The sequence below is a fragment of the Neophocaena asiaeorientalis genome, unplaced genomic scaffold, assembly GCF_003031525.2.
Source record: "Neophocaena asiaeorientalis asiaeorientalis breed wild unplaced genomic scaffold, Neophocaena_asiaeorientalis_V1.1 scaffold226, whole genome shotgun sequence".
Classification (NCBI taxonomy): Eukaryota; Metazoa; Chordata; class Mammalia; order Artiodactyla; family Phocoenidae; genus Neophocaena; species Neophocaena asiaeorientalis.
Window position 1 is genome coordinate 1,170,282 of NW_020173037.1, and position 13,538 is coordinate 1,183,819.

The window sequence follows — 13,538 nt, forward strand, 5'->3', positions numbered from 1 at the left end:
TAAACATTCATGCTGACAACTGATTTAAGACATGAGCAATGTAAATAATTCTTCCTCTATGCTTATGAGCACTTGGCTGAAGCCTTCCTGTAATAAAAGATTAAGAGGAGAAGAAAATTATGTATGTATGTATGTATGAGAGTCCCATAAAGATATGACTCAGAAGGTAGCCAGATGACTGAGGCTTAGGTACCACCCGATCTATGGAAAGGGATGGGGTCTGGGGATTCAAACCAGGAAAGCAATTCCTGGGGAGGCAGAGAGGGGAGGTGTTAGTGAGACAAAGGTGCCCCAAGTGCAGACAAGCCTCAGGTGAAAGAGTTACCTCTGTGGCTCTTACCTCTTGGTACTCACCGCTTTCTGATTTAATTTCCTTTATAATTATAGATTTCCCTTGCAAAAGGGGAACTTCTCTGTTTTCAGAGTTTCTCCTGTGTCTGCACTTCCTTAAAATTAATCAGCTCAAAATAACTCTCGTGTCCAGCAGTTATGTTTTGGGGGGGCTGATTCTGCTCCCCTTCACAGTGTACTGTCCTCTGTCTCTGGAACACTTTTGTCTTGAGTGTGGTAGACAGTGGTATATGGTAAGTTCACCCTATGGAGTTTCACCGTCTAATGTGATTAAATACTTTAAAAATGTTAAACTTTGGATCACAATCCAATTAACTATTACTTTCCAGATATCTGAGGAAATAGTGGAGTACTTAAACTTTTTATAAGTGATCAATGGAGAAGAATTTTATGGAAAAATTAAGAAAGATTTAAAGTCTAATTAGAAATATTTCATGCATTAACATTTTCTGTCTTTAGGTTATAAGAAAACCACTGATATTTGTTTCTTAAAATAATGTGATTTTCCATGTTATGCAAACTCAAACAGTTAGAATTTCCTTTGTGCTTTAACACCTCCTGGCAGAAACCTTCAGAATTTTTAAAGAACTGATCTCACTCCTGCAATTTTATTTTTGGAACAGAATCGTCTTACGGAAATGTGTCCTATTGATATTCTGTCTAAATATAGCAACGAGGACAGAAAAGAGCCTACAGAGAAATACGACCAAGTACGTTATAAAAAAAGATCCCTAAGTCTCATTTAAACGCTTTAAGAGAATTATTTTCTTTCCTCCTTTCATAAATCTTTATTACAATTAATGAATGTGTTTTAGACAACTGTTTTGTCAGAAGTACTGAGGTGACATGTCATAATCTATACCTAATTAGGTAATAAAATATACATTGCCGTCAATGTACAGAGTGGAGCTATAAATAGAAGAATGACCTCTTATCTACGTGTTATGGATGCTATAATGTAAGATAGAATAGATACAACTTTTTAGCTGGGAATTAAATATGATGTGCATTATTCTATCTTGAATTTATTCCCTTGATTTCCTTACATATTTCAGAGATTGTGACAATCACATGACTATTTGTGTAAGTGGCATGACATTGACAAAACTGTATAAAACGATAATTGTTTTTCTTTTTAATCATCCAAAGGAATCAACTACTTAGGTTCTAGTAGGAGAACGAGTTTGCAGAACCGATTGTTGTCCTTTACACTACATGACTGACAAGAATAAAAGCAGAAGCCAAGAGGAAGGACAGCTGGGTGGCCCTGTTCTAGTGAGACGGTAAACGCTGGAGTGGTCTGGAATGCTTTTCATGTTTGGAGGTCAAAATTGCTCTAGAACACTCTTTTTCACCTGTAAATCCAATTGTTTTTGCAATTTTCAAGATTTACTTCATGTAAACGTTTGGAAATCTGAAGATCTTAGCTCTTAGCACCTACCAGGAAAATGCCGTGTTCAAGGGGGCATGGAGCGTGGGTCGTGACAGCGCAGAGCACAGGGGGTCCAGCTTGGGTACGGGGTGCACTAGCTTGGCTCTGGGTGACCCCTGACGACATCATCCTCAGATTCCACCGGTGACAAAGGGCAGAGGGTTCAGACCGTATCACCCCATGCGGCAGCTGGGAAAGAACTGTCCAAGCCTCCAAGTCTAGCTGGATCGGGTTTAAGAATCAAATCCTTATTGTGTTTAGGGTGGTGAAAAAAAATGAGAAGAACTGTGGAGGCCCAGGCTCTAATGCTGCAGGGGTGCTGAGAGTTTAGGGCTTAGTCCATAAATCATCAGGCTTCCCGCTGTTGCCTGGAGTTTGCTACGTGTAGGTATCTCAGAGCTGCTCCTGCAAGGAAGGACTCGCTTCCTTCCCATCAGGATACCCTCAGGAGGTAGCTCTTCTCTCTCTCTCTTCCCCAGTCTCTCTCAGCCTCCTTCTCCAGAGGTGTTTGTCACTGCACGTGAAGCCTGAGTCATTTCTGCTTGAATTCTCTTCTGACCCTAAAATGACAGGGAGAGGAGAAAATAAGCTAGCCTTTCCTAGTCTCCAGCACTCACTGGTCCTCTAGGTGGCCCTTGCATGGCATGATTTTTGATTCAGGTAGGTGAGCTTTCTTGTAATTGGATGGATAAAAGAATTTTGCTGGGAGAGGAAAAAGCAGTGAAAATACTTTATGAATGTCTTCGGTATCCCCCCAAAAGCTACCTATTGCTTATCTTCTCTGACTTACAAGGAGACTACTTGATGATCCAGGATGAAAGTCTCCTGGAATGTTTATGGATGAATTTCTCCTTTCAGCGCCCCCAGACATCCCAGAAGCAACTAAGGCAAAACTGATGTCATATATTCTGGATCCTGAGAAAAAAAGGCAAATTGCATTTCAATACTGGCTTCAACATCAGCTAAAGTGCCTTATTAGAAAAATACTCTGTCCACACAGAATTTAGGATTTAACATATATCATTAATCAAATTAACGTTCTCTAGAAGTTGGCTTGAATTTTTTTAACGGATAGTAAAGAAAATGTAAAAGCCATTTCTTATCACCTTAATATCTATTTACTGAAGGAGTAAGACAATTTGAGTCAATACATAAGATTCTTTTGAAGCTGTTAGGTTAATCGTGGTTGCTGTGGCTTTATTAACCCATAGTCTAACCTTATTTACATATAAATGAACGTCTGTTCTAAACTGCTTTAGTACCAAAACTACTGCTGGGGAGGAGAGAAGAGAATCATCCCTGGAGTGGGGAGTTCTCACCTGTTTCCTCTGAACAGAGATTGAACCTGGTGTGGAACAAGGTACAACCATATTGCTCAGCTTCCAGCACCAGAAAATGGAAAACTAAAACCTATATTTTAGGCGGCATTTTCAAACTGACCCCATGGAACCCCTCAGGGTTAATGTGAGGGATGAAGTAGGGAAGAGAGGGGGGGAGTGAAGGAGAGATAAAGGATGGAGGGAGACAGGAAGCTGAGGAGGGAGAAAGGGGGGAAGAAGAAAGGATGGAAGGAAAGTCAAGTATAGAAACATAATGGCTGAGTGACTGAAAACAAAGATAAAGAAATAATGTCAAGATCAGTCAGAGAAAAAAGACACATTACATACAGAGATAAAGTGATGCATATTCTAGTTGACTTTGTAGAGGACATTCTCCAGTAGTTTTCCAATAAAAGGAGTTTGGGAGATGAAAAAAAATCAATAGAAGCTGTAAATGCCAGGCGATGGAATAACATCTTTAAAGTATTAAAGGGAAAAAAATCTGAATTCTATATGCATTAAAAGTGCACTTCAATAGTGAGCGTTAAGTAAAGACATTTTCTGATAAGCAAAAACTGAGGTATCTTTTCAATGGTAAAATATGTTTTTAGGATTGAAAGAAATGGATTTATAGGAAGACAAAAGACCACCGGAGATATTAAAAATTTGGTAAATGTCAAAGATGTGGGGTTTTTTTCCCTTTTAAAAGATATCTGACTATTTAAAGCATGAAACAACAGCAGCACATGCTGCCAGTTACAGCGTACGTAGAAGTAGAAGATGCGCCAGATAGGATTCAGTACGGAGGACGGAACTGTGTTGTCGGAAGATTGCAACGGACGGGAAACTGAAGGATCAAATATGAAATTTGGGGTTTGAGGTGGTAACACAAGGTAGGCTGTAATCAGGTAAAACATACGTGGCTCGCAGCAGGTCTCTCTTTAGAGCACCTACCGCTCACTGCGTGATCTACAAATGTTGCAGGATTGACAAAACACAGATGCTGCTGAGATGAGAAAGTTCTCTTTGGAGGATGCATGAGTCCTGGGTCAGCTGATGGCTCAGTGTGAGCAAGGTATCAACACGGCACCTCCCTATGGGCATTTTAGAGCAGAAAGTATTTTTCGATCAACACTGATGCCTTGAGATGCGGAGACTTTATCACAAACCGGCACAGTTCATGTTGACTGGGCTGTGTCAGGGTCATCGCTGGTGCTGGTGTATTCGAAGCTAGTCTCTCCAGAACCGTGCTGGCCCATGAGAAGGCCCTTCTGGATTCCACAGAGGATGGGAAACGTCTAATTGCTGGCGTTGGCAAAATGGATTCCACTGAGCCACTGGACAGTCGTAGATCTACAGGAACTTATACAGAAGTCAGAATCCGCATCAGGGAACATGGTGGCAGCACTGCCACAGTAGCATCTGTGCCCATTTCCGTCTAAAACAGTACTGTCGAAAGCACGCTGATGCCAACGCTAAGCCTTGTTTCAAGGATGGCAAATCACCCACGCGGGGGGCGGAGCCTGTAGCCCCGCACTGTCTCACTCAGTAGCCAGACCGCCTGCAGGGCTGGGAATCAGCCGGCGTAGATGTCTCGCATGGTGACATATCACATGCTCCCTACAGGATGTGTGGGGCTGAAGCGGTAGCTTCTGTGTGTTCAACGCTGAAGCTTCCCAGAGAATTGCTTAGACAACAGATTTAAGTGCAAGAGTCGCCCCCAATCTAGTTCGAGGTGCCCTCTGCTGAAGCCTGGAGATAAGAATTTGATATTTCAGGGTTAACTGAAAGTTCAGGGCAGGAATCCAGGTGTTTTCACCTCTATGTGAAGAAGAGGAATAACCCCTAAGAATGGCTTTAAATATTGAGTGAAAGCCCAGGGCAGTTGTCTGTCACTGGTTGTCTCTCACATTGCTTAGGACAAAAAAGCAAGAGTAACTTATGATCTTATGTGAGCTGTGATCAGAGGACTTTCCAAAGTTCCATCACGGTAATGGCCGTATGTTGCCCGTAGAATTTTATTTTGTGTAGTTCTGTCAACATTGAGTGAATTTGTTGGTATAACTACTTCAACTTAGTTTGCCTGTTCTCAAACCCATTTTTCCATTTACAAATGATGCAATGTAGTTTGTTGAAATAAAAGAACCTGGAATTTAAAGTATTGAGAAGTGGCCTGTTTTTACGAGTTAATTGTATCTGGTTTCTAGGAAAAAGAAAGATGGTGGAAATTGAAGTAAAGGGAATAATAGACAAACAGTTATTCATTATTAAAGATTTTAACAAACTTCCGTCAGCAAGTGTTGGGAAAAGTGGCTGAAATATAACTAGAGTTACGGCAGAGTTAAAGAGCGCTATCAATCATCTTGACCTGACTTGCATTCACAAAGCACTTCACCCATCAACTTTATACATACATTAGCTAGAAGTAGAACATTCACCAAGGGAAATAAAATGCTTGGCTCTAAAGCTCTGTAACTTTCAAAGTTCTGAAATACTTTTTCTGATAGTTTTTCAACAATCTTATGGAGGTATAATTGACATACATTAAATTGTCCATATTTAAATTTTACAGTTTGATATTTTAACATATGTATATACCCATAAAATTATCCCCTAATAAAAATAATGAACACTACCATCTTTCTCAAAAGTTTCTCTGTAACCCTTGCAATGCTTCTCTCCCAACTGTCCTTGTTCCCCTCAAGCTCAGTCTAGGCAACCGAGAGACTTGCTTTGGCCACTGCAATTGAGTTAACATCTTCTAGAATTGATTATACATCCCTGATGTTGCCTGTATCAATACTTCATTATTTTTTATTGGCAAGTACTATTCTATTGTGGGATATACCACAATCTTTTTATCCATTAATCTATTGAAGGGTATTTTGGTTGTTTCTAGTTTTGAGCTGTGGACATTTATCTGCAAAACATGTAGGAACATATACTTTTATTTCTCTTGGGTGAATAAGTGGGGGGGTGATGGGTCATAGGGTATGTGCATGTTATCATCTTAGGAAACTGACAGGCTGTTTGCCATTTACTTTCCACGTGTGAGAATCTCAGTTGCTTCACGTTCTTTCCAGTGTGTAGTCTGGTCTCCTTTTAAACTTAGACTCTCTATTAGCTGAGTCATGGAAGGCCACTGCAGTTTTCCTTTGCACTTTCTTAGTACCCACCTATGTTGAGCATCTGTTATGCACATATTTGCCATTCAAATATTTTCTTTTGTGAATTTTCTGTTCAAACATTTTGTCCAATGTTTTACTTGGCTGCTTGCTTGCTTAAGTTTGAGTGGGCTTTTTTTTTTTTTACGTTTTGCTAATAAGCCTTCTATCATATATGTGAGTTGTAAGTATATTCTATGTGTGGCTTGTCTTTCATTCTTTTAAAAGTATCTTTGAAACAACAGGAAATTTAAAATTCTAATTAAGTGCAATTCATCAGTTATTTCCTTTTATGCATTGTGCTTTTGGTATTAAATAAAGAAAATATTTGATTAACTCAAGCTTGCTAAGATTTTCTGTTTTCTTCAAGTATTTTACCTCTTTAGGTTTTGCCTTTAGATCTATAAGCCATGTTGAGGTTTTTTTTTTTTTTTTTTTTAATTTTTGGCTGCATTGGGTCTTAGTTGCAGCATGTGGGCTCCAGAGTGCGTGGACTCTGTAGTTGTGGCACACAGGCTCTCTAGTTGTGGCTCTCCTGCTCAGTAGTTGCAGCTCTTGGGCTTAGTTGCCCCGCAGCATGTGGGCTCTTAGTTCCCTGACCAATGATCAAACCCACGTCCCCTGCATTGGAAGGTGGATTCTTAACCACTGGACCACCAGGGAAGTCCCTGATACATTTTTTGGCATATGGATGTCCAATTATTTCAGTACTATTTGTTGAAAATGATATAATTTCTCCAACTAATTGTCTTTGCACCTTTGCTGAAAATGGACTATGTTTATATAGCATGTTTCCATGTTCATATTCTTTTCATATGGAATCATGCTAATATTGCAATAAAATAATTAAGAAGAGCAGAAATCAATAAAATAAAACTCAGGAACTGAATTGAGAAAACGAAAAGTTTGTTATTTGAAAATATTGATCAAATTAATAAACACCTAGCAAGAACAATGCAAACACAGAGAGGTCAAACACAAATATTCCAAAAATCAAGAATGAAACAGGGATATCCCCCAAATTCCTGGAGAAACTAGAAGAAGAATAAGGAAATATTAGAATAGTTATATATTAATACCTTTGATCATTTAAATAAAATTGACAAATGGCTTTAAAAACGGGAAATCTTAATAGCCCTTTATCTAGTAAATAAAATGAATTTTTCATTTAAAAGCTTCCCACAAAAATGTCTAGGTCCAGACATACTGAATGCAATCAAACATTTTCAGAAAAATAAATAACAATTTTATACAAACCCTGTCAGAATGGAAGAGTTGGTGAGACTGTGCTCTCCAGGCCCCTGTGTGCAGGCAGGGCAGTGGACTCGGGGTCCCAGTACTGTGCTCGGCCCCGGGCGTCCCCGGGAGTCCCGACCAGCAGGACAAATCCTTGTGAGTCCGAGGAGGAACCTGTAGGGGTTGAAAAGAGAAGAAGGGGCAGGAGACGCGAAAGAATGGAGGCAAGACAAAATCCTGATCAAGCCTCAAACTTTTATTGCTGCAGTAGCTGTATTTATACAGTACAGAGAAAGGGGGGCGGGATCCAGAATAAGGGAAGTATTTGGCAAATTATCATTGGTGCTGCGTGCGCGGGCTTTCGTTTTAGGCGCGGGCTTTTGTTTTTAGGCGCGGGCTTTTATCTCATTAAGCAGGAAGAGAAGCAGGATGTCGGCCATCTTCTAATGGCGAAAACTTCTTGGCTCCCAACACAGTACCACACCGTGGGCTCCACTGATGATGTGCACAACTCTGGTCCCATGGACTCTTCCAACCAGTCAACCTGCAGCTGAGCTGGCTGGTTGCTGTGGGATACCTGTTGCTAGGAGACTCGGGGATGCCTGAGAACTCACATGGTGCGGGTGCTTCCCTCAACGTTCTGTCCCTTTTCACTCTGTTCTGATTGCTCTCCCAGTCTCTTGCAGTCCCTTCATCATTTTCTCTGACATTTCCCTTCATAAACCGTGTGTTTAATCCTTTCTACTTCTTGCCTCGAAGAAACTAAAGCTTTTGCAGAAAATGGATGGCACTAGGAGTGGTCTGAGAAAACAAGTGGTTTTCAGTCTAATTGCCCCATCAAAGGAGACGGAGCTGCTCTCACAGCCCGGGGCAGGAAGGAGTGTGTGTGGACACCTCCTGGTCATCTCTTGACCCATTTTAACTGGAAACTGACATATCCACCTAACTTGGATCCATATCAAGCTGATCAAGGGATCAGCTTCTGAGACCTGCCCAGGTGGTAGATGAAGTTGAGGAGACTTGGAATGAAAGCCGAGAAGGAGAGGATGACAGCCAATAGCAGCCCCAGCACCAGTTGCAGTGACTGGACATAATGGGACCCATCACCTCCATCTGCTGGTTCCCTCTGAAAGAGGTGCACAGCAGCCATATAGATGCTGCCTGCATTGGTGATGCTACCTGCCACGATGCTGCTGCCTTTCTTTCCATATATTAGCAAGAAACTAGCAGAAATAGAAATTTTAAATTAACGCTATTTACAATAGCCTCAAAAATATTAAATATTTAGACTAAATTTGACAAAAATGCAAGACCTGTCGATTGAAAAATTTAAAAAAAAATGCTAAGAGACAGTAAAGGAGACTCAAACGAATGGGAGAGTCCTTGTACACAGACGAAGAGATCCAATACTGTTAAGATGTCAGTTCTCCCCAAAATGATATATATTCAATGCTACCCCAGTCAAAATGCCAGGCATGTTTTGTAGAAGCTGATTCTAAAACTTATATGGAAACACAGAGGATCTAGAATAGCCGTAACAACTTTGCATAAAAAAGAAAAAATTGGAGAAATTATACTAATTGGAGGATTTCAAGGGTTAATGCAAATCTACAATAATTAAGACAGTGTGGTATAGAATGAAGATAGACTAATAATTCAACAAAACACAATAGAGAGTCCAAAAATAAACACACACATGTGTTCAATTAATTTTCAGAAAGGCTGTGAAGACAGTTCCAATTCTAGGACGTTCCCTACGGATGTGTTGGAATCATCATCTATCCCTGTGCAAACACCATGAACCTTAATTCATATACTGCATCACACTTAAAAATTAACTCAAATAAATCATAGCCTAAATGTGAAACCTATGAGAAAACACAGAAGACAATCTTTGTGAATTTGAGTTGAACAAAGATTTCTTAGCTTTGGTATTGAAACGCAATCCATATGAGAAAAATATGATAAATTAAACTTTTTCAAAGTTAAAAACTTCTGCTGTTCAAAATGCACTATTAAGAGAAACTAAAGACAAGCCACGGACAGATCAAATGTTTTCAAATTACGTACCTGTTACAGAAATTGTATTCAGAATAGATAAAGATCTTTCAAAACTCAGTACTAAGAAAACAAACAACCCAGTTTCTAAAAAAGGGGCAGAAGCTTTGAGAAGGAACTTGATAAAGATATTTGAATGGTAAATAAGCACATGAGGAGATGCTCAATATTGTTAGCCATGAGGGAAATATGAATTAAAACAGCACTGAGACATCACCACACACCATTTAGAATGGGTTAAAATTACCATGACTGCCCACACCAGGTCAAAGGAGGATGACGGGGTGCAACTGAAATTCTCATACACTCTTGCTGGGAAATGAGAACACAGTTGTTCTGGAAGACAGTTTAGCAATTTCATAAAATGCTGAACATACACCTGTCATAGTGGATTGGATGGCAGCCCCCCAAAACATATGCCCCCATCCTAATCCCATGAACTGGTGAATATGACCTTACAAGGCAAAATCTTCAGGACCTTGAGGAACGGAGCACGTCATGGGTAACCCAGGAGGATCGCGGCTGATGTCAGCATCCTTAGGAGACGGAAGCAGGGAGTAGGAAGCAGTGGGACCGTGGAGGCAGAGACTGGGGGTGTGGATGCAGGGCACGGGATGCTGAGGGACCACAGGAGTGGGAGAGGCCAGAAGGGTCCTCCCCAGAGCCTCTGAGACGCCTCGACTTTGCACTTCCAGCCTGAGAACTCTGAAAAAATACATTTTTGTTGTGTTAAGGCACTGGCTCTCTGGGGGTTTGTTACAGCTGCCCTAGGAGGTAATCCACCTACCACGGGAGCCAGCCACCCACTCCTATGTACTTTCCCAAGAGAAATGGAAGTCCAGAGCCACAAAAGGTCTTGTATGTGAATGTTCAGAGCAGCTTTATTGAAAGTCACCATGACAATAAGAATTTTGGGGGTGATAAGTGTGTGCGTCATCGTGATGGTGATGATGACTTCACGGTGTTCACTTATGTCGAAATTTAGGAAATTGTCCAGTTTATCACATGTCAAAATATCACAGTAAAGCTGTTGCAGATATTTTAAAAATCTCAAAATACAACATCTTAGTTTTGTGAATAAATTACAGATAAAAGCAGGGAGAATAGTAATGGGGTATGTGTCCTGGATGTAATAATAATACATAGTATACAATTGTGTGTTTTGTTAACAAATCAGTACATTAAGTTCTTTGGAAATATATGTCCCAGTTTTGGGTGCAGGAATCTTTGATCTCCTCCCGCTAAGTCATTAAACTTTCATGCTTGCCTAGATTATCTCTACTTTAATTTCTATTGCAGGAAATAAAGAAGGAAGAGACCACTGAATTTTAGTTAGAACGAACACAGGGACACTAACAAAGAAATGCAAAATGCTTCAGGAATGTTCCCGTTGTTGTCAGTATCCTGCTCATCCACTGAATGATGGTTGTAAAGAGCATCTACAATGGAAAAGAAAACGTATTTCAGTTTGATATTATACTATTTCAAACAGCTAAACATCCTGATATTACTCAGTATGTAACTGAGCAAAATATTCATAAACATATAAAACTCATCTATCTCCTAGTGTGTGAAACAAAGACAAAATTAAACAAGAAAACAACTTTTGTATGAGTAACCTTCAAGAATTATCCGTGCTTAAAGAACATGCGGCACATATATACAATGGAATATTACTCAGCCACAAAAAGAAATGAAATTGAGTTATCTGTAGTGAGGTATATGGACCTAGAGTCAGTCATACAGAGTGAAGTAAGTCAGAAAGAGCAAAACAAATACCGTATGCTAACACATATATATGGAATCTAAAAAAAAAGAATTATCCATGCTTAAGTAAAGTGGTGTATATATACGATTTTACACAAACTCTTGTTTACCTTCCTGTTCTTGTAAACTCATCTTACTAACACTGCCTGAAATTAGGATTAGAAAGATGTTTGGAAAAGATTTAGAGGTTAATATTTGCAAATCTCCTTAATGGCATAAAATGTCATATAAATGCTAATTTTCTTGGGTATTTACTAATTCTAAAGCAAATCTCAATAAGTCCTTGCATTTAAAAAAAAGCTTCTTAACACAGAAATTCAGTGCACATTTTCAACATTAATGGAATCTGAAAGTGTGCCTAAGAGTAGGAAATGAGTGTATTAAACGAGCTCTCGCAGCGCCTGGCGCACACTCTGTGTCGGCTAACAAGGCAGCTTCGGAAATTATTAACTCCTATAAGTTATAAGTGTATCATTCACTATGTTGGTAAAGGAATATACTTACTTATGCTCTAGAAAGTCAAAATGATTAATGCACCATCTAAGACTGCAGAACTAGACTTTTCATGATCTTGATGTATTATTTTATTCTGTGATATAGTTTATTTTAGTGGTTAGCCAGAAATTTAGACTTCATTGATTCAAGCCATTCCATTGGTGTTATTTTTATAAAGTTACTTGCTTTTGGTGATGTTTAGTTGTTTAATTCATTACTAAAAAAGTAAGTGGATCTATTCTGTGCGTGTGTATGTATTACATTGTGTGTATTATGTAATGTCCACAACGTGCTGAAGATAAGCCTTTTCCTATTCCCTGTTCTCTAATCACTGCTTCTTTTCTCCTCTGATTCCCCGTACAAATGGTCACTTGCGGCACACTTCGTTCTCCAGTTTGGTTGTGTGCTTGTCAATGTATCTCGTGTATCTTTCCTTATTACCATATACAGAACAGCCTCCTTCTTTTTAAGTGGCATTATATAGGTTGTAACATAATTTAATTAGTTCCTGATTGATGGGCACTAATGTTGTTTCACATAATTTGCCGGTACCGCAACGCAGCCAAGAATATCCTGTGTGTAGGTGATTTTTCTGCACGCTTCAGCGTTTCTGGGCTATAAATACCTAGGAGTTCTGGTAGCTTGTCTGTCTTGGGTTTTGATGGCTCTGACCAACCCCCAAGAAACTAGAGAGGAAAAGGGAGTGAACTGAGAAACATAGAAAACTGGAGGTGTTTCTTTGGCCTGAAAGAGAAGGCAGCCCACTGCCGTGGGTGGAGCGTCAGACGGGAGCAGCCTGGGGGACCTGACCCCTCGTCCCCGGCAGGGCCTGGGGACAAACGGTGCCCTTCTCCACACCTGCTGGAAGCCTGGGCCTGGGTCTGTGTTCAACCACTGTCCCCGTGATGCTTTGAAAGCATAACTACTGTGCAGATGGATAGACCCGGGGCGGCCAAATACAGTTACTGTCACAGAAATACCTCTGCTCTACACAGGCCTCACGTATCACGATGAGTTGCACCTTAAGACCCTTTCCCGCCAGCAAAATGAGGACGTGTCCCGGTAACACTGAACCTCACAATGGAAAGGGTCAGGGTCCCACCTCTTTCTTCCCCAAAATGTTCCTAGAACCACCTTCCCTGCTCTGCCCCCTAAGGGCTCTTAGGCAAAGCAGCTCCGCCCAGGGACGAGAAGACCTGTGCCATCCGACCCAACTCAAATCCGCAAAATTAAAGGTGAACACACGAGGGTGACTCTTCTTCAAGCTTTGTGCAGTGGCAGGATCGTAGCCAGTGAGGTTTATCCGAGGTGCGATTATTGCTAATTGAAAAGACAGGAATTAAGGAAGAAAGAAAAAGAGACAGACAGAGAGAGAAGGAAGCAAAGGGGGAGGAGAAGGAGGTGAGGGGGGAGGGAGGGAGAATTCCAAGGTGATTTTCTCCTTCTACAGATTCAGAGAAACGTAGGACACCTTTGGTAAAATCTCTACCAATCTTTTCTAGCACGGTAGGAACTTTGTACAGAAGTTTCATGCTGATTCTTAAAAGTACTTCTTCTTGTTCTCTTTGGTCTACTTTTATATCCTGTAATTTGAGTATTCACTTAATTACATATAAATTAGATGTTTTCGTAGTCAATTCAAAGTCCACCATACAAAGAACATAACCCAAACTGAGGAGGTCACAGAGACCTTCTCTTGGCACAAATAAAAATGGA

The 13,538-nt window shown here is 40.3% G+C and overlaps 1 pseudogene; it reads left to right on the forward strand.

Moving 5' to 3' along the window:
* Positions 1 to 13,085: 13,085 nt before the first annotated feature.
* LOC112398243 (uncharacterized) lies at positions 13,086 to 13,168 on the forward strand (annotated as a pseudogene).
* Positions 13,169 to 13,538: the final 370 nt, after the last annotated feature.